The 23,011-nt window shown below is 39.6% G+C and overlaps 1 long non-coding RNA gene across 2 annotated transcripts in view; it reads right to left on the reverse strand.

The window, feature by feature from the left end:
• Positions 1 to 23,011, reverse strand: part of LOC140505513 (uncharacterized) — a 137,668-nt gene that overhangs the window by 1,930 nt on the left and 112,727 nt on the right. Inside the window, exons 3-4 of one of the 2 annotated variants that reach the window (XR_011967544.1) lie at positions 13,152 to 13,304; positions 5,832 to 5,927 (exon numbers count right to left, since the gene is read on the reverse strand). This is a non-coding gene — a long non-coding RNA (uncharacterized lncRNA). The remainder of the gene's footprint in view (positions 1 to 5,831; positions 5,928 to 13,151; positions 13,305 to 23,011) is intronic. The other variant, XR_011967543.1, reaches the window with a different exon arrangement.

Here is a 23,011-nt window from a genome sequence, read left to right on the forward strand (position 1 = left end):
TAAGTAAGGGTAAAGAGCCAAGGCAAATTTTACAAACTGAATATACTATTTTCAGCAAGCCAATTTTTGTTCAGTTTGGGGCCTAGATCCCTGTTGCTTTATAATTTCTTTCTGAGATCATCAATCCAATTGTACTGATGAAATACACTATAATATGACTATATATCATGGGTGGGTGGGTGGATAGAGGAAGCCTTCCTTGACTTATGATATCATCACTTTGATAAATTCCCAGTATGAAAATTTCCTTCACCAATACAGTTAAGCAACTGCTCACAACTTTATTTTGAAAGAACTGACAGAATCATTGACAGATTATACAACTTGCCCAAAGTCATACAGCTTGTGTCAGAGTCAAGATTCGAACCTGAGTTCTTCTAGACTCTATGACTGGCCCTTTATCCACAAGGCCACATTGCCTCTTAAGTCATACATAGTATGGGTGATGTGGTTTTTTTTTAAGTTTTATTAGTGCTCTTTTCTTTTTATATATTACACATTTTATATTTTTATATGTTACTTTTAGTTCCCATTGAATCCTCCTGCCCTCACTAGAGCCCTGCTTTTTAACAAACTGACACATTGGCCATGTCTGAAAATGTATGCCTCATTCCACACCTCTAACCCACCACTTTTTTGCTGAAAGGTGGGAGGCACTAAATTGAAAAGAGTTCTGAGGTTTCCTGGTGTTGTTTTCCTTTATTGCAGACATCATGAAAATTGTTCTACTTCTGCTTATTTCATTCTGTATCAGTTCACACAAATTTTCCCAAGTTTCCTTAAATTCTTCATATTCGTTTTTTCTTACAGGCACAATAATATTCCATCATATTGCTATACCACAATTTGTTTACCCATTCCCCAAGTTCTGAGCATTCATTTCATTCCTGATTCTTTGCTTTCTATAAAAAAAATGTTGCTATATAATACAGTGCTACCAAGCAGAGAGTATCTCTGCAGAGGAGTACATCTAAAATATTCCATTAGAATTCTACCCAGGACAACATGAAAATTCACTTAAACTACACAGGTTTTTGAATTCCTCAGGGCTGGCTATTATGAATTTCTATGAGTGCTAATGCAAACCTTATTTCTATTTACCTTGAAAATTAAGATGTTACTTACTTTTAAAAAATAGTTTCTAAAAATATTTTTACACACAGGACCTTTTCTTTGTTTTTTTTTTTCAGCGTCTTTGGTGTGCATGTCTAGGAGTGGCATTGTTGGGTCAAAGAATATGTCCAGTTTAGTGACCATACTAGCATGTCCCATTCACTTTGTTTTTCCATAGTCTTTCAAATGGACAAAGACTTCACAGAGGAGACTGTAAATGTTCTAGGGCTTGGTCCACTACTTTATTTTCTTGGAACAGGGACATTTGAAGACCCTTCCAATCAGTATGGTTATTGGAGCAGAACCTCTTTTCAGGACACTAGCAAATACCTTAGCTGGGCCCAGAGAAGGAAATACCAGCCTAGGTCATATTCTGAAGAGTGTATAGCTCTTTCAATGATTCCAAACTACTTTGCTGTTGCAAAAGTTCAACTCTTTGACACCAGTATTTTTCCAATGATGTTATAAACCTGCAAATCATGAAAGAATTAAGATTACAGATAACTTAAAGGGTGATTAAGAGATACACACACATATATACATATGTGTGCATGTGTGTATACATATACAGGGGTGCTAGGTAGTGCAGTAGATAGAGTGTTGGGCCTGGAGTCAGGAAGATGGGTCTTCCTGGGTTCAAATATGACCCCTGACACTTACTAGCTGTATCATCCTGGGCAAGTCATTTAATTCTGTTTGCTTCAGTTTCCTCATCTTTAAAATGACCTGAAGCAGGAGATGGCAAACTGCTTTGCCAAGAAATCTCAAACAGGGTCACAAAGAGTTGGACACAACCGAAAAACAACTGAACAGCAACAACGAAAAATACATATGTGCATGTATATATATATGTGTGTGTGTGTGTGTGTGTGTATACATATATACTCTATTACATGATATAAGTGTGTGTATACATATGTACTATATTATACTATATCACACAATATGTGTGTGTATATATATACATATACACTATATATACTATATTACACGATATAAGTGTGTGTGTATACATATACACTATATATACTATACCATACGATATAAGTGTGTGTGTATACATATACACTATATATACTATACCACATGATATAAGTGTGTGTGTATACATATACACTATATATACTATACCACACGATATAAGTGTGTGTGTATACATATATACTATATTGTACTATATCACACGATATGTGTGTGTGTGTATGTATAGATAGATAAGTGAAAAGAAGCTACAGCCTGTGCCCAAGATGACATGTACAAGAGGCATTGTTGAGAATATGTATGACAGGTAAATGAGGTAGGGGTAGTCATGCAGCAGGAAGCAGGAAATGAAAGGCAAAATCACCTAGGGTAACAGGTTCTGAGCTAGACAGAGCTTTTCAGGTCACCAAGCTCAATTTCTTGATTTTGCACTTGAGGAAAGGGAAGGTCAAAGAGAAGAAGTGACAAGGTCACCCAGGCAGTCAGTGGCAGAATCAGGATTTGATCTTTATCCCTCTACAGCGAATCCAGCTGTTTTTCCTTGTCACCTTGTCCCTGTCACCTCCTGGCCAATCGGAGCAGCGCATCAATAACAAAAGGAGATTCCAGGCATGTTGGGTTGATCTCCTAGAGATGATTTGTGAAGAAATGTGGTAAAGACTTGAACAGGATGAGAAGATGCTGGGGAAGGAAGATGGACACATGATGGAGTCTCTGTATCATCTGAAGAAAGGCCCACACAGATAAACTGACAGATCTGCCAAAGCACACATCTCTCATTTCTGAGAACTATTTTAAGGGAGACTGGAGGCTCTGACTGGAAACTAAGCCCCACACCAAAATCAACCGACTACACAAATACACCAATAAGTAGGATTATAGGTCTAGACCTGGAGGGGACCTCAGAGATCATCTCCATCCTCATTTTACAGTTGGGGAAACTAGGGAAGCTAAGAGAGTGTACAAAGTCAGATAGGCAGTAGGTTATCATATATGATCACAAGTCCTCTTGATGTCCGAACCAGAAGCCTTCCCATCATATCACGATGACGCTAAGAAAAGTGCAAGCTATGTAAATATTAAGGAGGAATAGACACGTTTATGTATATATGCATGAGCACATGTGTGTGATATGTATGTACACAGTACACAAATAAATACACACATGTACTGTTGTCCATGTATACATAGATATGTTTATAGATATAGATACATATTCATGCTGTTTACAGAGATTGTCTTAAGAGGGATACCATCCTTTGGGATTGTGCTTTGTAATCAGGGCAGAAAATCCTACAGCCGTCTATTCTCATCATAATAGAAGGATGGCAAAAAGAGGGATGACATGTACTCAAACCACTCTCATCATACAAGCTCATACAATCATTAGTCTGGTGGCCGTTTTTTGTTTTTTTCTTAGATGTTGTTCATCACCTGGCATGAAGTAGCTTAACAGATGAGAGGAAGTTAATTAGTACTCCCTTTGCATCATAACAAATTTCCTCAGGGTCAGAACAAAGTTTTATTAACAAAATAGTTCAGTTGGTGAAATAACATGCCCGATTATTTACTGACAGGGGAACGGAAGAGACTATATTGATATTTCCAGATGGCCGTGGTTTCTTGAGGCCATGAAAGGTAGTGTGAGATAACAGATGGCATCAGGAAGACCTGGGTTCAAATTCCATTTCTGAAACAGACTGCCTCTGTGACTTGAGGCAAGTCCCTTAACCTCTCAGGCAATTCTCCAAGACTATAAATTGCAGAAAAGGAACTGCATTGATGGAGTGAATTTTCGCATTCAAGAGTTGCCCACACTCATACACATAACAGGTCCGGTTCCTCTCCCATGATTTCTTAAGGGTAGCTACAGTAATAAGATATTGCTACCACAGAAGCTGAGTCCCCTCAGAGAACAAGTAAGGTTCAGTAGCTGACATAGAGAAGTGAGTGGTTCCCTGAGGCCTAGGGAAGATAGAAAACCTCTACAGGTCCTTGAATGCGCTTTTCAGGCAATGGGGAGAGGGGAAAAGGGCTGAGGGGCAAACTGAATCTAAGCTCAGATTTTGGATAGGAACACAGAAGTTCAGATTCAGAGGTTAGAGGTGGGGAGGAGGGGAGGTCTTCATGGTTTATTCAGATATTATTTCATTCTTTTGCCTTTTATCCGCAGCACTTTTGTTACAGAATCTGGTACATAGTAGATGCTTAATAAAAATGTTTGTATTGATATATTTGGTAAAAGAGACAAGAGTTTGTTTTTATTTTTCTCATTTTTATTCTTTGTTAAAGGGATGTCTGTGGGAGGGTGTATGTGGAAATGAAAGTGATATAAAACAAAATGAAATTTTTTTTTTAAGAGAATTTTTTTTCAAAGAGACAGTGGTTCATCAGGAATTAGATGGTAGCCATGACAGAGAGCTAGACAAGGTAAAAAGGTGAGTTGATTTCAATAGGACAGCCAATATTGGGTAATAGAGATATCCAGGTTCAAAATCTCAGGGAAGGCAGCATTGGCAGTCAGATAGGAAAACATAAGGGGCCTGAGACATCACCTAGTCTAATCTCTTCTTCATATAGTTAAGGAAACTGATGCACAGAGAGGGGAAATGCCTTGGTTTTTTTTTTTTAATTTATTTTTTTCAGTTTTCTACAATCACTTCCATAAGTCTTAGATTTTCTTCCCCTTCCTTCCCTTCCCTCCCTAAGATGACACACAATTTTACATGGGTTCTACATGTACATTCTTATTAAACACATTTTCACATTAGTCATGTTGCATAGAAGAATTAAAATGAATGGGAGAAACCATGAAAAAAAGAAACCAAAACAAAACACTATTAACACAAGAGAAAATATTCTGCTTCATTCTGTGTTCCGATTCCATAATTCTTTCTCTGGGTGTGGTTGGCATTTTGCATCAAGAGTCCTTTGGGAATGTTTTAGGTCCTTGCATTGCTGAGAAGGGAGAAGTCTACCAGACACAGTCCTCACACACTGTGGCTTTTACTGTGTATAATGTTCTCCTGGTTCTGCTCCTTTCACTCAGCATCAGTTCATGTAAGTCCTTCCAGGCCTCTCTGAAGTTCTCCTGTTCATCATTTCTTGTAGCACAATAGTATTCCATTACATTCGTATACCACAACTGTTTCAGCCATTCCCTAATTGATGGACATTCTCTTGATTTCCAGTTTTTGGCCACCATAAAGAGAGCTGCTATAAATATTTTTGTACATGTGGGACCATGGGACATGCCTTGTTTAAGGTCACATGGGTAGCAAAGCCAGGACTCAAATTCAGGTCTTCTGCCTTTATGCTCTCTATGCCACGCTGTGGTGCCTCTTGTTGGTAATTTAGGTGGGAAGACAGGAAAGATAGACTTTTCTAAACTAGCCAAGAAGAGCTCAGCTTGGAGTAGTATAAGCAAAGTCCTTGCATGGCATCCTATCAGCAGAATTGGGGACTAGGAAGGCAGATCCTGGAAAACTAGAAAGCCTACCTCTGGCTGCCAAGTCTACTGCCACTGAATATTTTAACTGAGTTAAAATGAAAGGTCAAACTCATTGTAGTTAAGTTGAGAGTGAAGTAATGCAGATATCTTCTATCTAGCTCTACTAATTCTAGACTGAACCAGGATTAAATCACAAGGATATATTTTGTAAACAGTGGTTTAATAACATTAAAAAAAAGATCCTGTTATTAAGTCCTCCTCCTCATTACTAATATCCATTACATACCTAAGAAGCTGGTGTTCTGTCAATGAGAGCAGAGGAAGATGTGGGGTGAGGGAAGCCCGATGGTTTTCTTCTCTCAGAGCAACGAGGCTTGGTAAACTAGGACAGAAAGCAAAAGGAAAACAGATTTGCCCCATGGCCATACAACCAGTAAATGTCCAAGAAACCTGAAGGGGGCACTGCTGAGCCAAGAACTGGACAGTCTGGTTAAAAATACTAGGAGTCACTTTGTGGAACCACCAATACCAAAGATACAAATATTAGTTTTTCTTGTCCAATTAATTAGTTGGTATAATTTTAGTCTTAATTTCAATACCATCTGGGTAATTTAAAAAAACAACTATTTATAACTATATTTGTTATGGTAATTTTCTGTCTAACTTCCAAGAGGAAGATACTGTAAAAGGAGCTGTGATTAAGGAAAGGACACTGGACCTGTAGTCAGGAAACCTGGGTTCAAATGCTGTCTCTGACGTGTACTAGTGGGGGAACATCTAACTTTTCTGAGCCTCAGTTTCCTCATCTGCAAGATGGATATAATAATATCTGTCCCACTCCTCTGAGAATGTGAAGTGCCCCATAAATGTAAGTCATTTTTAGCATAAGCGCTTCCTTCCCTTGAGGTTTAATAATCCAAAACCTGACTTCTTTGTATATACAGGGATTTTTATGTTTCCAATTTACTCCTGAACAGACCAACTTCCATGGGTGCTATAGGATCAGAAATGTAGAACTCTTCAGCCCCAAACCCCTCATTTTACAAATGAGAAAAAGCGGCTTTCCTAAGGTCACACAGGTAGTGAGTGGCAGAGCTTGTATTTGAACCTAGGGACTCTGACTCCAAATTCAGTATTCTTTTGACTATATTTAGGTGGCTCCCCATATTGCAACCCACAAAGCTGTCATCTCCCCACCCCTGAATTCCCAGCACAAACTTGAAAAGAAAGATAATAAAGCTTTAAGAGAAACAAAACCCACAGCAAACTACCAACTCCCTCACATCTCACAGCTTCATGAACTGGGCATTACCTCTCTGGACCATCAAAAAGGGAAATGGATCAATGGAGAAGCGGTGGGGTTTGTTTATGAAGTTATAAAGGGTCAGCCACCTTTACCATCACTTTCCTGTATTTTTGCTCCATGTTGTCTTACGGGCACATTGTAAGGCTACTGTATGTTGTGGATGGTTACAACTTAATGAAATCATCTGCTGGTTAGCCAAGACTGCAGAACATCTCATTCTGCTGTGACCCCGTGAATAAAGTGCTGGAGTCAGAAGCAGGAGCAGCTGGATCTGAATCCCACCTCTGATATCTATTAGCTTAGGACAGACAAGGCTCCAAGCAAATCCCTTAATCTCCCTGAGCCTCAGTTTCCTTATCTGTAAAATGAGGATCATAATGCCTACGGATGCAGCCTTCTGGGGTCTTTTTGAGGATCAAATGAGACAACTTGAAACTTGGAGTCTTTTTGAAGACTTCTGTCTCTCACTCTTACTAGCTATGGGGCAAATCACTCAAACAAGCCTGTTTCCTCATCTATAAAATGAGGATGTTAGGCTTAATGATATTCAGAGCCTCTTCTAGCTCTAAATCTATAATCCTATTACTTTTAAAATGACTTGTCAGTTGTTACAAAGTCTCAGAAATTAAGATATCCATTTTCTTGTTTTCAGGGCCCATGGACTAACACATAGTAGGCACTTAAAAGCTCTGACACCACTTATTTTTGCCAAATGTTCTAGTGAGTTGAAGTCTGGTCTTTATTTCTTTGTTGGCACCTAGAAAATATCAGGTACTATAGAAGTTAACCTCCTGGGTCCCCCAGGAAGTGCCACTTAAACTATTTTGTCAGGACTAGATAAATGTTCTCAGACACAGGAGCTTCTAATTCCTCTCCTTTAGATAAAATTATCTTTTCTGAATTTCCTTTAAAGATCAAAAGTCACAGACACATATTAAGGCTATACTTGAGAATTCAATAAGTATTTTACTAGTGCTTAATAGTGGGCCTACAAGATGCAAGACTTTATGCTAGGTGCAGGAAATACACGCTCAATCAAAATAGTCCTTGCCCTCAAGGAGCTTGTTGCTCTAAGCTTTTATATCAGATATCAAGTCAAGGCAGCTAGGGGATGCAGTGTGGAGCCTAGAGTAGGGAGGACTTGAGTTCAAGTTCAGCTTCAGACACTTACTAGGTACATGATCCTGGGCCAGTCACTTAACCCTGTTTGCCTCAATTTCTCTTCTGTAAAAGGAGCTGGAGAAGGAAATGGCAAACCACTCTAGTATCTTTGCCAAGAAAACCCCAAATAGGGTCATGGAAAGTCAGACACGACTGAACTCACTCAATAACAAGATCAAGTCTAAATAAGCTAATTAGCTACACTAGGAGTAGAGTGAGAGACTAGACCTATGGGGAGCAAATTCCTTCTGCCAGTGCATGTTGGCACCTTCTCTGAAATTTTAGCCTTAAAAAACTGCCTAGAATACCGAGAAGTTAAGTAACTTGCTCAGTCACATAGTAAGTCTTCCTAACTCTGAGGTACATCTCTCTATCTCGCGTGCCATGCTACTTCTCATACTAAATATATTTCTACATTTTTTTTTAGTATTTCCCACCCCCATTCCCCAACATTGGTTTTCATGTTCAGGAAGTTTATATTTCAGCCAAGACCTGTAGTGCTTTTGTAATAATAGGCTGCCTTCCCATGACTGATCTATTTTTTGTGGCCAAATAGTGACTGTGTCATTGCCCTAGGGAGGGAAAAAAGAAAACCCAGAACTGCACAAATAATATAGAATAACAACAACTAAGCAATTCTTTCATATAACTTGGTTCAAAAGAATTGAGGGTGTTGTCTCCCAAATGTTGGTATTAACTGGAGTGGACAGAGAGTCAAGTTAGACATGGCAGCACTAGCCTATAATTCCCAGCTACCAGGGAGGTGGAGGCATGGGGCTTGAACTGTAGTGGGCTATGTTGACAGGATGTCTGATTATGAGCCCACGGGAATGAAGGACCACTGGGTTGTTTAAGGAGGGACAAATCAGTCCAGGTCAAAAATGAAGATGGTCAAAGCTCCCAGGCCAATCAGTAGTGGAGTCAGCCTATGAATGGCTCCTGCGCTTCCATATTTCTAGACTGTGTGAGGTGAAGAGACTCAGTTGGGGAGGCCGGGGGGAAGAAGAGGAGGAAGGAGTTAAGATCCTTTTAATAATTAAATGACTAAAAACTTAATTAAGTGGCATTCTTAATAAGCTGTAGTATCCCTATACCTGGTTTATGCTAAGGAAATGCAAAGTAAATTTAGGTTTAGCTTAAGTAATGCTTTTTCTACCTCTCTGGCAAGGACTCTCTTTTGGGTTCTTTTCATGTGATTGGGAATGGGGTAAAGGAAGATGGAAGAAGGATCATGGAATCACAGCTTCAGAGCTAGAAGGAACCTAAGAGGTCATCTCATCCAACTCCATTTTACAAATGAGGAAACTGAGGTCATTAAAGGTTAAGTAACATGACCAAGATCACAAAGTGGTAAAGGCAGGATTTGAACTCAGGTCATCTGACACAAATCTAACACTCTTCCCACTACACCACAGTGCCTCTGGAGCCTCCAGGATATTGATCATGCCTAGAATAAGACTGTGGAGTTCCCAAGGAAATGGAGAATTATATCTGTTAGCCATTGTTTTAGATTATTCATGTTACTGCATCCTTTCCATTTTAAGCAGGCCACAAAAATGATATCCAAGGTCACAGAGCTAGTAAGTAGTAGAGATAGAACTCAAATAATTTAGGTTTTCTGGCTCTAAGACCAGGATGAGGGCAGAGATCATCTCTGCTTTGTAGCCTACGTTTCTTTTTTTAATACCAAGTAATAGCATCCATTACGCACCTACTAGGGGCACAATAAATGTTAACTAAAATGAAAAGGGAAAAGATAGGCATTTTTCAAAATTATTAGGTAATAATTTGGACCCAATATGTGACCCTGGTGGACTATGAGGGAGTTGTTGTTAGAACAGACTTCTTTTGTTAGCTGGGTGTTCCCTTAAGCAGAATATTAATTCTGTTTAAACCAGAAAAGAATTCTGTCTTATTTTTATTGGTGCTTAGGAGTTGGAGAAAAGACTTCCTTTATAGGAATGCTTGGGAAGTGACTGTTAATTTTGAAAATTCTTGGGTTGCACAATGTATTTGTTTTTGCTTTAAATAAGTCAATTACTATTATTTTTTTTAATATATGGGGTTTTATTTTTATTTTAATTTTTGGTTTAGGTTTAAATAACCCAAAATTATGATTAGCTAAGAAAAGTCCCCATCAGCAAGTAATATTAAAGAATGTCATTGATTAACCAGACCATAAAAAGGGAGGACCACAGGAGAAAAAGCCTCCTGGACTTAGAAACTGATACTTATTGATCTTCAGGCATATTCACTTTATTGACGGCTAGAATTAAGGTTCCTGAACACCTTAAAATATCTAAGATGTGGTACTCACCATTCTAGGTTTCCTGACTTTATTCTGCATTATTGTTATAGTTGGGGTTTCTGACACTTATCCTACCCAGCTTCTCTCTCTCCTGTCTTTCATGGTTTACGTTCTTTTCTCTGTTTGTTTGTTTGTTTGTTTCAGGGAGGCAATGGGGTTAAGTGACTTGCCCAGTGTCACACAGCAAGTAAGTGTCTGAGCCCAGGTTTAAGCTTGGGTCCTTCTGACTCCAGGGCTGGTGCTTTCCTACTGTGCCACTGAGCTGCTGCATCTATCTTTTTTTTTTTTTTTTTTTGATTTATTCTCTCCCACATAGCTCCCTTTCAGAATAAGTAATTGTCCTAGACCCTGGTCCACTTTGATTCATATCTTGTTACCTGGCAAAACTTTCTCCACATACCTTTACCTGTATGTGTTGACCCAATACAAGCATTACATTGCCCTCTCAAGGTCAATGCCACAGAGACAGAGTGGCTTACATCGTCTGCTTATTGAATATTCAGCTTATTACCATAAAGTTGGCCACCATGTAATAAGTATTTTTAGCCACAAGGGCTCATGAAGACTTTTATCAAAGCTATATTGGTAGAGGGGACACCCTACATTCTTAAAATATTAAGTATGCATGTACAGTTCAAAAAGGACAAGAAGAAATTAGGTCTCTTTATAACTAACAATAATATAGTACTTTAAATATTAGCTCCTCTGTGGCTCACAAGAACTTTTTGAGGTAGGTGCTATAGGCATTACTGAGATAATATATGTGTTATTGTTGTTCCCAGAGAGGACTAATGTTATCACACGGTGATGCCTTAACTTTTGCATGAATTGGATTTAGGTGAGGCCGAGCTGTGCAAAGTCATCAGCCTCACTCTCTCCTCCACAGTCGCTGAAATCCAGTGACAACACAAATGTCAAGATGACTGGGGATGGCCTGGGATGCAGTGGATGACCTCGGCCTTTCTAAATGAAGGTCTTTCCCAGGTTTCAGTTTGTCAGAGGCAACACCCATTCAATGAGTAAGGGCTGGGTGAGAATCGAGACAAAAGAAGGTCTAATTTACAGTACAGATTCTGGGCTTACTACCTCAATTTCCATTCAAGTCAGGTCTCCAGAGGGTGGTTATCAGGCCTTGTAATTGGGGGTTGAGGAGTAGGGTGTTTTTTCTAGTACTGTAGAATTAATCTCCACCAGTGCACTTCCTTTCCGATGATTATCACTTGATATCATTTAACCAGTCAGATGTGTCCAGCTGTTAGTTAGGGGATATTTACCGAGAAGGCATAGGAAGAAAAGTTAATACAAAATATTTCCCAAACCTCAAACTGGACACATACTCTTCCTCAAGTACAGACAGAGTTGGGGAAAAGAGAGAACATTCAATGGGCAAAGATGTTAACTCACAGTTCCTGAATACTGGAAATCCATTTCTCCGCTTCATGGGTCCATCACAAAGTTCTCTTTACTCACTGAGTAATGCTAGGCTTTTTGCTGGGTTTCTTATAGAGTTCTGAAGCTGCCTTCCCTAGGTCTGTGGCATCTGATATAGATGTTGGAGCCAACCACAGCTCTTCTGGGGAGACTGTTAGGGTGTCAATGAGAAATCCAAGTTCTCTAATCCTTTTAAGTTCACAAGGTTATCCTCTGGCCAAGGGGGATATGGAGAAAATAGAAGCTCTTCCCCAGTGCCTTCCCCCAACAAGTCTCTCCCTTTCAGGGAGTTGGTTAGAACTACTTTCTCTTCTCTGCTGGCCAGACAATGGAATGTTAGGTTCCAAACTGGTTTGCTATTTTATGAAATACCCACAGGGCATGACCAAGTCTCTTCAACTAGTCCAAATACACGTTCTGTATAGTTGCCCCATTTCATTTCTTTTCTAAAAAAAAAGACTTTCACTCCTTCCAAACTGATCACAGACTTCTATGCCTAGTTGAATGAATTCAACTGATTGATTTAATAAAAGTATTCTCACTTCATTGAGTCAGTTCCTTCAGTAAGGTGAAGTCCAACCCCACTCACCTACGTAAAGTACTTTCTAGACTTTAAGCACTATATAAATGTTATCTGTTATAATTATAAGGAAAATGAGGCACAGAAAAGTTAAGTGACTTGCCCAAAGTCACACCAGTAATTAATAGATTTTAACCCAGACTGAATTAGTCCAGCACCATGTTGTCCTTAGATGACAAACACACTGTCCTTTGCCAAGCCCCTCCTAGAGGACTTTCCAGCTTGGTAGGACCTAGATCTTCTAGGAGAGTTTTTCAGGACCCAGGGTCACTTACTTTAGTGGAGTTTTATGATATGTTAATTTAAAGTTGTTATTGATAATTTAGTTATTTTCCATCACGTCCAGTTTCTGTGACCACATTTGGGTTTTTCTCAGCAAACACACTGGAATGATTTGCCATTTCCTTCTCCAGCACATGTTCCACATGAGGAAATGGAAGCAACAGGGTTAAGTGACTTGCCCAGGATCCCACAGATACTTAGTATCTGAGGCAGGATTGAACTCAGGAGCATGAGTTTTCCTGACTCTAGGCTCTGCCTCACTTAAATCCAATGCATGCAAGAGTCAAGATATCACCCTTGGGTTGCTACTGGTCCTCTTTCAGAATAAGAACAAAGGATTCTGCATGAGATCTCTACACAGAGGAAAAGACTTCCAGAACAGGTGTTGTGAGTTCCACGTTTGTCACACATATTTCTTACATGTATGCCTCACCACTATTGTGTCTAAGTTTACTCCTCTCATGGATGCTCTGTGCATTTGTGGGAAGGAGGAAACCAAATTTTTAGAAAAATACTTTTTTCTATTAACTGTCTTTACCATGTTATCTGAGAGTAGTTGTAGCTTCCCTCTGGGAACCCAAAATGCCGATTCAAGTAAAAGTTGGGGGATGCTTCTATTTTTTTCTCCTCTTCTTCTTCCTTCATCACATGTGGTTCCTCTCTCCACTGTAGGCCCCATACCCTGGGTACTCTGTCCATCAGAATATAATTTTTGGTCACTTATATTTTGCAATATATTCCTGGAGTTTGGGGATTCAAGTTTTTAAATGATTATTATTTTCAAAAACTGAAACAATTTACTTTTTGTCCTGTGAAATTTTGATTTATGATTTCTTGAAGTATAACTCTGAAAAAATAGGCTTTATAAAAATCTATTGTGTTTCAAATGGTGCTACTTGACTATGCTTTTAAACCTAAATCACTCTGCCTTTTACTGAATGGCCAATAACGGCCCCCAGCCCAAACCTCTATAGCTCATTATTTAGATTTTGTTGACTTAAAATGAGTAAAAACAGCAATTGTTTTCTGTTCTGGTCAGAAACTCTGAGGGTCTTCCCCTCCCAGACTGATATTTTTGTGGTGGCAAATTAGACCATCCTTTGTCTCAGTTCTTACCCCCTTAGTCATCGAATGGGTGTTGCCTCAGATAAACTGAGACCTGAGAAAGACCTTAATTTAGAAAGGCCAAGGTTACCCGCAGCATCCCTGGGCCATCCCCAGTCCTCGATAGCTCTGGAGGAGAGAGTGAAGCTGATACCTTTGCACAGCCCTGGCTCACTCAGGTCCAGTTCACACACAAGTCATTGCCCTCTCTGAGCAGGAGGGACCAACAACAACATTTCACCATCTAGCTAATCTAAAAGTATTTAACTTGAAAATGGAAAACTTATCAAGTTCTCAATGAAGAGTGTAAACTGGTGATAACCACAAAGCTGTTCATATTTAGAAAAGATGTCTTGATTAGAAACCAAAATGGTTAAAATTCTCAGAATGAACTTTGTGCAATTACGATGACCAAGCTTTTCCCTAAAGAGGCAATGTAAAGACGTACCTCCTTCCCTTCACTTGCCTAATGAAGTATCTGAGGCAGGATATGAACTCAAGAACATGAGTCTTCCTGACGCTAGGCCCAGCATTCTACATGTTGTACCAGCTCTGCCTCACTTAAATCCAATGCATGCAGGAGTCAAGGGATCACCCTTGGGATGTTACTGGTTCTCTTTGAGAATAAGAATGAAGGGGGTAGGGGAGGGCTATAGATGGGAAGCACTGTGTAACTTCCCATCCATAGGAAGGGATGGTTAGTTTTGCTGAACTTGCTAAGTGGGAGATAAGAAGGGATATATTCTGAAATGATATCCACTACAAGTAAAAGTAAAAAAAAAAAAAGAAAATTATATCTTAATATTGCTGACTATGTATTGAGATATCTATTTAATTAGTAAATCGTGTGTAGCTAGAAGCGTATACAGTTAAAACTAGGTAAGATAGCGTCATACTTTTGGAAAGACAAATGTCAGGCTTTATTATTCACTTTAGACTTCAAAGACAATCCATTTCCTAGACCCAGGGGCATGAGTTCAGCATCACAAGGTCAGGCAATGACTCAGATGTACAGTCAAAATAATTTCCTGCTCTAAATATGAGACGGCGCTGGATCTTGCTTCACTCTTGCTCTGTGTTGAAACATAAAAGTCACCATCAGTAGCATTTCTGGGAACTTGCAAAGCACCTCTCTCCTGTAGCTCTTCCAGATATTCTGAGTACATTCACTAATTGGACACCACCCACTAAGATCAAAGGTCAGTTTTGAAAGCTGAAAGGATCAAGTTTAGCTGCTAAAAGAAGGTCAACTGTCAAATCTTCTAGGAAAGAATCAGGAGGCTACAGTCACCAGATAAGAGTCCATATATCAAAATTCAGAATGATGAGGTTCAAAAAAAAAAAAAAAGCTAGGGAATAAAAGACCATAGGTCAAAGATGGCAAAGATCTGGACTTAAGAAATCAAGGGCCAGAGAATAAAATGTTAAATGGCTATAAATGAAAGTTTAGTGAAAAGGTCAAAGGCCAAAAGTCACTGGCTTGGCCAGACTAAGTGACTTTTCCAGGATGGGGTGTCACTACTAACATCTCCTCAAGAATGATAAGAGTAGTTCATGTATTTTTAGTCTGGCAGATACTGGAATTAAAATTGGTGGGTAGTTTATCTATGTAAGTCAAGAAGCAGGAACCGTGCCTAGGAAGCGCTGGGCTTACAAAGAAAGACAGAAACAGTACCTGCCCTCAGGGAGGCTCCATTCTAATATTAATAATACCTATGGTAGCCAGAATTTCTATAGCTCTTGGAGGTTTACAAAGTACTTTATAAATATTAGTTCATTTTATCTTCACTACAAGCCTGGAAGGTGCTATTATTTCCCCCACTTTATAGATGAGAAGACTGAAGCAAACAGAAATTAAATACTTTGTTCAAAGTTACACAGCTAGTACGTGTGGGAGGTGGAATTTGAACTCAGGTTCTCCTGATTCCATTTCCAGCACTCTATCCAAAGTGTATGTAGATACATCCACGATTTACACAAAGTAGAAAGAAACATGGAAGGGGAAAGTGCCAGCTGCAAGGGAATTAGCAAAGTCTCCTGTAAAAGGTAGAATTTGAATTGAGTCCTGAAAGAAGCCAGGAATTCTAAGAGGTAGAAGTGAGGGACCAGAACATTGCCCGCATGGGCGTAGTTAATGGAGAAAGGAGATGGAATGTCATCTTCTTGACCAGGGACCAGAATCCCTAAAACCTAAGTTTAGGCAATTATACTCTCTTCCTCTCCACTAAGAGAACCTTTTTAGTTCAAGACCCATGGACATGAACCTGGGAGAGACTGACCTCTAAAGAGAGGGATAAGACTCTCTTGTCTCTTTGTACCCTTATCCTGGAGCCCTGGGGAAAATTAAAGCTTTGGTTTTATTTCATGTCTAGGGACTCTCCCAAGGGGGAGTCTATTCAATGTACATTGTAAATCAGGTGGAGGACAGTTATTTATTTTTTCTACACAAAAGAAATGATAAAAAAGCAGGCTCACAGTCCACATTAACAGACTTACAATGCGATAGACTAACTTATAATTACTGTTATACTATGCCTGGGGGTCAAAACTTAAACATTTAAGCATGAAGCAGTTTGCAAGACTGCTGAATAGGTATTTTACAACTCACTTTGGCTCTGTACTGCCCAAATAATTCCTTCTAGATTAATGTCTTACAGCAAGTCAGGCTGGGGGGTGAACTTGTCCTCTGACTTGCTGTTACCTTCCCCTTTAACATATATAATGGATACACAGAGGGCATCTCATACCAGCTAAGGTCCCAGGATCTCTGGAGCTCCCAAAAGCAAAAGATGGCCTCTCAGGCTAGAAATAGACATCTCAGAATCACTGCTTGGTAAGTTGCCTCTAATCAGGAAAAAACACAAAGCAGAAGAGGCAGGTAGGACTCTGAGGTCTAGTTTCAGGTTCTCCCAGGCAGGACGTATGTTTTAGCTTCCATGTGCTCACAACAACCATGAAGCCAGGATGGGGGAGAGGGGCTGGGAAAAGACAACCCCTTCTTCTTGCCTGTCATGGGAGAGTTTTTTGTCTTGTGTCTTGAAGAGTTATGATGTGGCTACTCAGAGTTTCTCGAGTGGATTAGTTCAAGTAACAATCCACCCAGATTTGAGCCATGTGAACCCAGAAGTTGCCAGAAGAGCTCAGCACACACACCCTATGGGGTGACCTTTATAGGACACCTATGTTTTGTGCTTACACTTGCACCAGACCTAAATCTGCCTTTCCCTGACTTCCACCTACTTGCCCCAATTCTGACTTCTAGGACCAAGCAGAGTCTCATAGACACAATGGAAAACCTTCAGGTACTTTAAGGCATTTTTCAGGGTCTTCCCCAGGCTATACACAATCAATTCCTTCAAATTATCCTTGTAGGGCATGATCAAGAAGCCCTTTATTATGTTGGCCACTCCTCTTTGCATGCTCTGAGCACATCTCCCAAAACATGGTAAAATCAGAATGGAATACAGAAGAATGATCACCTCCCTTGTTCCAAAAACTGTCTTTCTTAAGGCAGCCTAGGATTACACTGGCCTTTCTGGCTGCCATAACCCATAATTAACTCATATTGAACTTGTAGTACACTAAAACCCAAAGTTTCCACCCACCCTTCCCGCATAAAAACTGCTCTCCATCTCCCTACTTGGAGAGGGGAATCTTAGAGATTTTAAGCCAGATTGGGTCGCTTTGATTCCTCTTGGGGATGCTAAAATATTATCCAACCCTTTTCCAATGAGTCATGGAAAATCGTTGACATAAAAAAATGTTCCTTCAAGTTTCATCATGAGTCACAACCGTCACTGTGAATTCTCTTTTCTCAGGTTAAATGCAAAGGAGATAATAATGATTATATGAAATATCTAACAATAATGATAATGCATCACATTCCACTTAGAGTGAAAAGTATTTACAGTCAGTTAAAATTTGTATATTGTGCTAAATCACTCAGATGAAAAAGGAAGGACATAAACAAGCATGGTCATGATCACTGTCATCCCATACAAACTGTGGATGCAAAAAATAAAGCTACTTATTGCACCATTGTGCCTAGACAGGGAGACAAGAGGCATGATGATTTTTGTTCTGAAATTGGAAAAGCACCTCTCTTCTCCAACTTTGGAACAAAATCCAATGGAAAAAAAGGTCAGGCTTTTTTTTTTTTTTTTTTGCTATCAGAGGGATAATTGGGCATACAGCTGTATTTAGACACTGTCACTTCTGCAAAGAAGTTCATATAAGGAAATGAGAAATTAAACTTTGTTCTGTAGTCAAGAAACTAAGTTGTTTTGACCAAAAAATGACCTTTTTGCTTTTCCAAACTCGCAATTTTATCACATACCTCCATGCCTTTGTAGAGGTTATCCTCTGTGCTTAGGGACCCTCCTCACTTCTGCCTTCCAGAATCTTTAACTGACTCAAGGCTCAATTAAGGGACAACCTCCTACAGGAAGGAAGCCTTCTCAATTCTCTTCCCTCCTCCCAGTTGTTAGCATTGTTTCCTTCCTCAAATTATACTTGTTGTTCAGTTGTTTCAGTTGTGTCAGACTCTTTGTAACCCCATTTGGGGTTTTCTCGGCAAAGATATTGGAGTTGTTTGTCATTTCATTTTCCAGCTTCTTTCACAGTTGAGGAACTAAGGCAAACAGGATTAAGTGACTTGCCCAAGGTCACACAGCTAGTAATTGTCTGAGACCAGATTTGAACTCATGGATATGAGTCTTCCTGACTCCAAGCCCAGAGCTCTATCCCATCTAGCTGCCCCTATGCATTTATATTTATTATACTTATTACATATTATATATTTAAGCAGATGTTTATGTTCAGATGCTGGAATACAAAGACAAGGAGGAAATAGGGATTAGGTGCTTACTATGACGTGTCAGGCTCCGTGCTTAGAACTTTACAAATATTGTTTCATTTGCTAATACAATAGTAGAATTGTTAGTTACCTGAGGTTCAGAACCATCTACTTTGCCATTGTACTCTAAGGATTCTAATAAAAACTTTCTTATTAATTCATTTTTTTTTTATCTCCAGAACCTAACTTTGTGGTTATATTCAAACGAAATGAATTGAATTAGCTATTTACACTCCATGCAGAGCATGAAAGATAAGTTTAAAGTGAATTTAGATACTATTACTGGCTAATGGAGAAGCAATAAAAGTGTGGGTGCTACCATACATTTCAGTGCCTTGTTTATCTTACAAAACACACCTATGAAAGTAGAGCAAAGACTAAAGTTATAAAAAGAGAGAAAGAAAGAGGTAAAGGAAGAGAGAAAAAAATGAGAGTAAGAAAGAGAGGGAAGGAAGGAAGGAAAACATCAATATTTTAAAATACAAAGATGACAAGAAAAAGAAATTTAGGAGAAAAGCAAACAGGGCAATTTTGTTACTATAGCCTTGTTAAACTTAATACGCATTTAAAAAATAAATGCTATGTGACAAGTTCGTGGGCTCCTACTCAGTTCTCTTTTTGGTTCTTTGTTTATTGAAGCATTTATTTGCTGAAAATTGGTAAATTCACCAAAAAAAAAAATATATTCTTAAAAGACAAGATACCATACAGTTTTTATCTTCCCAGTTCGTGCTTCCCACTCAACAATTCTCAAGAGACATATATTAACAAAAATTAGGCACCAGTTTCCATTTTTATAATTTAACTGTTTTTAAATGATCTTGTGGTAACAATTTTTGAATTGCTTTCTGAAGCAAAAATATGCTGCCCTTTCCAGAACAACTCCAAAATAGCTGCACAGGTTTGGTAGTTTGGTTGAGGTTTCTTTAGAGCTTTTCACTTTTGGGTCCTAATCAAATATTAAGAAATCCAGCCCTGAGGGAGGGGAGCAGTTTCATCTATTTATTTATTTATTTAGGACAAGTGAAAATGAGAGATTTGGTCTGCAAGAGACTTCAACTGTTATGTCAGCCTTTAGAAACACGGTAACACATGTCTATTTCTGACTGTAAACACAATCAATTATTTTTAGTCACAACCTCTGTGACCTATGCATGCATTATTTGTCTCCGTATAGATGAGTCCTGAAAGATTAGCTCTATTTGGAAAGCTAAAAAAAAGAAAGGAAGGAAGGAAGAAAGGAAGGAAAGAAGGAAGGAAGGAAGGAAGGAAGGAAGGAAGGAAGGAAGGAAGGAAGGAAGGAAGGAAGGAAGGAAGGAAGGAAGGAAGGAAGGAAGGAAGGAAGGAAGGAAGAAAGGAAGGAAGGAAAAGAAAAAAGATAGTAAAGCACCCAGGAGTTTTTCAAACCATTTTAGGACTGCTTTAAATAAATCTGAAGACAAGTTTGCTCTGGACAGCATTAATGTACCATCTGAGATTCCTGCCAAGAGAAGACTGTAGGGGCTGTCAAAGCAAGCAACAAGAGATTCTCAACAGAAAATTATTATTTTTAGGTAGGGAGCAGAGTAGCAGCATGGGGTATTCTGAAATCAACACTTGAGCATTTGGAGAGTAGGAGAAAGGCATTCGTATTTTCCCTTTTCGTGAGACCCTTTAAAGTAAAGGTGCAGACCAGATTCTAGATTTCCATCCCTTCCCTCCCACATAGATACATCATTGAAAGACTAGGCTGAAAGCACTGAGTTATGCTAACAGTTGAACTTGGCCCTTGAATAGTGCTTTAAGGTTTACAAAATGCTTTACATTATCTCATTTGATTCCTCATAATAATCCTGAGGATACTGTGATCCCCATTTTGTAGAAGAGGAAAACTGAGTCTCAGAAATGGGGAAATGATTTGTCACTATTTGCGAAGCTAGTTGTTAGCGGAGGCAACATTTGAACTCAGGTCTTCCTAACTCCAAGTCCAGGACTTCTCTCCTCTAGAAGACTCTGCCTCTCAAGAAGTTCCCCAAGGCCCTTACCCATGTTATCTGTTTAATTGCCCAAAGCAATGGCTCAATTACTTTCCTAACATTTATTAGCTATTTGAGACAAGTGACCTACTCTCTCTGACCCTTATTTTTTCATCTTTATATAAAATAATGGGCACTTAGGTGTTATTGGAACTGGAATCAGGAAGAATCATTTTCTTGAGTTTAAATCTAGCTTCAGTTTCTTTACCTGTGAAATGAGCTGGAGAAGGAAGTAGCAAAACTCTACAGAATCTCTGCCAAAGAAACCCAAAATTGGAGAATAAAGAGTCAGAAATGACTAAAAAAATGACCAAACAGCAAAATGTAAGGAAATAATGAGAATTTGTGCTGGCCAGAACAAAGCCCCCAAATCAAGGGCTTTGTTGTTGGTAAACAGATGTAGTGAAGACAGATAGGTAACAGGAAAATGGAAAGAAATGGATTGCTTTCTTTATCTTTTGTCATTGCTGAATTTCAATGGCATGTCAATTAGAGAGGATCTTGTGAGCTAGGGAGCCTTCACAGCCCACAGCTCCTGTGGGGTTAGGGGCAGGACAGAATCCCCAATTTGGCTTTTAGGGGAACAAGGCCCTTCTAAGGAGTTAGACAAGATTTACAAAGAATTTTTAGCCTTAAGTCAGATAGTTATCTGGGACCATGGACTTTAAATCAGCAATCAGACACAGGGAAGCAATAGAATAGATTTAATATTAGCTTGGAGCACTTTGGTTGACTGTTTTCAGCAATGCTTAAAGGTTAGGTGTGATGGTTTTTTGCTTTGACTATGAACTAGGCAGCCCTTGTAAGGGCAAGGTTGTGTAGTTGCTGCACCATAACACTCCAGTGCTGAGAGCCAAGAAGAGAGACCCAAAGAGCTGAGGCACAGAAGATGGTAGCTGATAGAAGCAAGGCAACCATGAAATTAGTGGCAACACCCAGCAAACATAGGAAATGAGATGATCCAGCCAACAGAGGCAGAATGATGATGTCACTAGGAGAGATGGGCTGCCCTAAAGCAATGAAGGTATAAGTTGCTCTGACACACACAGTTTCCTGGCACTTGCTCTGTGCATGTTTCCTAGCTTCTCCTACTTCCCCTGTGTGTCCTCCATGCATGTTCTCTGGGTCACATTTTCTCTGTGTGTGTCCTTCTTCACTGGTGGTGTGGAAATCTCTGGAAAAGTGTGCCCCAAGCATAGATGGAGGGGTCTTATTACTTTAATCGCTATGCCATTTGATTAATGTCTTCTGTTTGACTAATGCCCTCTCGTTATCTGGTGAGAGTAACCACACAGGTTGAGGTTATGCTTTAAGTGAGGACTGATAGGGCAACTTTCTTGGGGGCCCATGTGTGAGGGCACGTCCCAACTGCTACACATGTAACAGGCTGATGAAAAAAGAATTTTGGGAACTTTCAAGCCATTTAAGATTGAATTGTTTATTGTTGTTAGGTTGGGGAAAGAGTAGCTGGGCCAGGCAAGGAGTTTTCTAGAAGAAGCATCTGAGTTCTTCCAGGGATGCAAGGTTGATTCTAAAAAAGAGAGGGACACGTAAGGCAAAGAAAGCTCTTAAAAGTTTTTCTTTTGCTCCATTTCCCCTCTACAAACCTGAGGCATCTGAAACAGTCTGCTAAGGCCAGAAGCAAAGGTTAGTCACTCCTCTGGCATTAGAAAATGAGCTTCCAGGGGATTTGGAGAGAAGCTGTCCTTCTAAGGGGGAGGGAAGGGGATTGGACTTGTTTATTTTTTTCCTCCTTCATCTTCTCCCCTCTAACCTGTTTGGTACTAGGAAACAAAATAATTTTGGTGTGTAAGCTGTCTCCTGGGAGTGGAACAAGATTCTGTCTTATAAACAACAGTATGTGCCAGAGCCCCACTGCGAACCCAAGCCAGGGAACTCTGGCTCGGTTACAAAAATCTCTCTTCAGGCTGGTCAGTGATTACTGAGGAGCAGATTGTCATCCTGAGTGAGTCTGTGTGACAGAACAGGATTGCCTCTGGGGAGTGCCTTTCCCTGCCTTCTTTGTGGGTAAGCGTTTAAAAATTCTCAAGCCCCTCACTATCCTAGTTTTTTTTACTAGTGAGTAAAGAGGAGCTCTCACTGAAAAGGACACAGAGCTCACCACTTTTATTTCTGGAGCAGCTTATCCCCAGGGTGATCAGCCTATTTCCCCCCCTTGTAAAATCCTAGAGTATTTAAGAAAGCACCATCCCCTCCCCCCAAAAATAACCCTACCAACCTAGCCCTTCTTAAATCTAGATCTAATCCTCCTTAAACCTTATCTGACCCAGGCTTCAAAAAGTGCTGCCAGTATTAAAGGCTCTGATAATTATTTATCCCCAGGTCTTTCATGATGTCCTTGTGTCACAGAAATCAGAGGTGGAAGTTTCAGTTGACACCCACTCTAACGTGCTAAATAACACG

The sequence above is a fragment of the Notamacropus eugenii genome, chromosome 1, assembly GCF_028372415.1.
Source record: "Notamacropus eugenii isolate mMacEug1 chromosome 1, mMacEug1.pri_v2, whole genome shotgun sequence".
NCBI lineage: Eukaryota > Metazoa > Chordata > Mammalia > Diprotodontia > Macropodidae > Notamacropus > Notamacropus eugenii.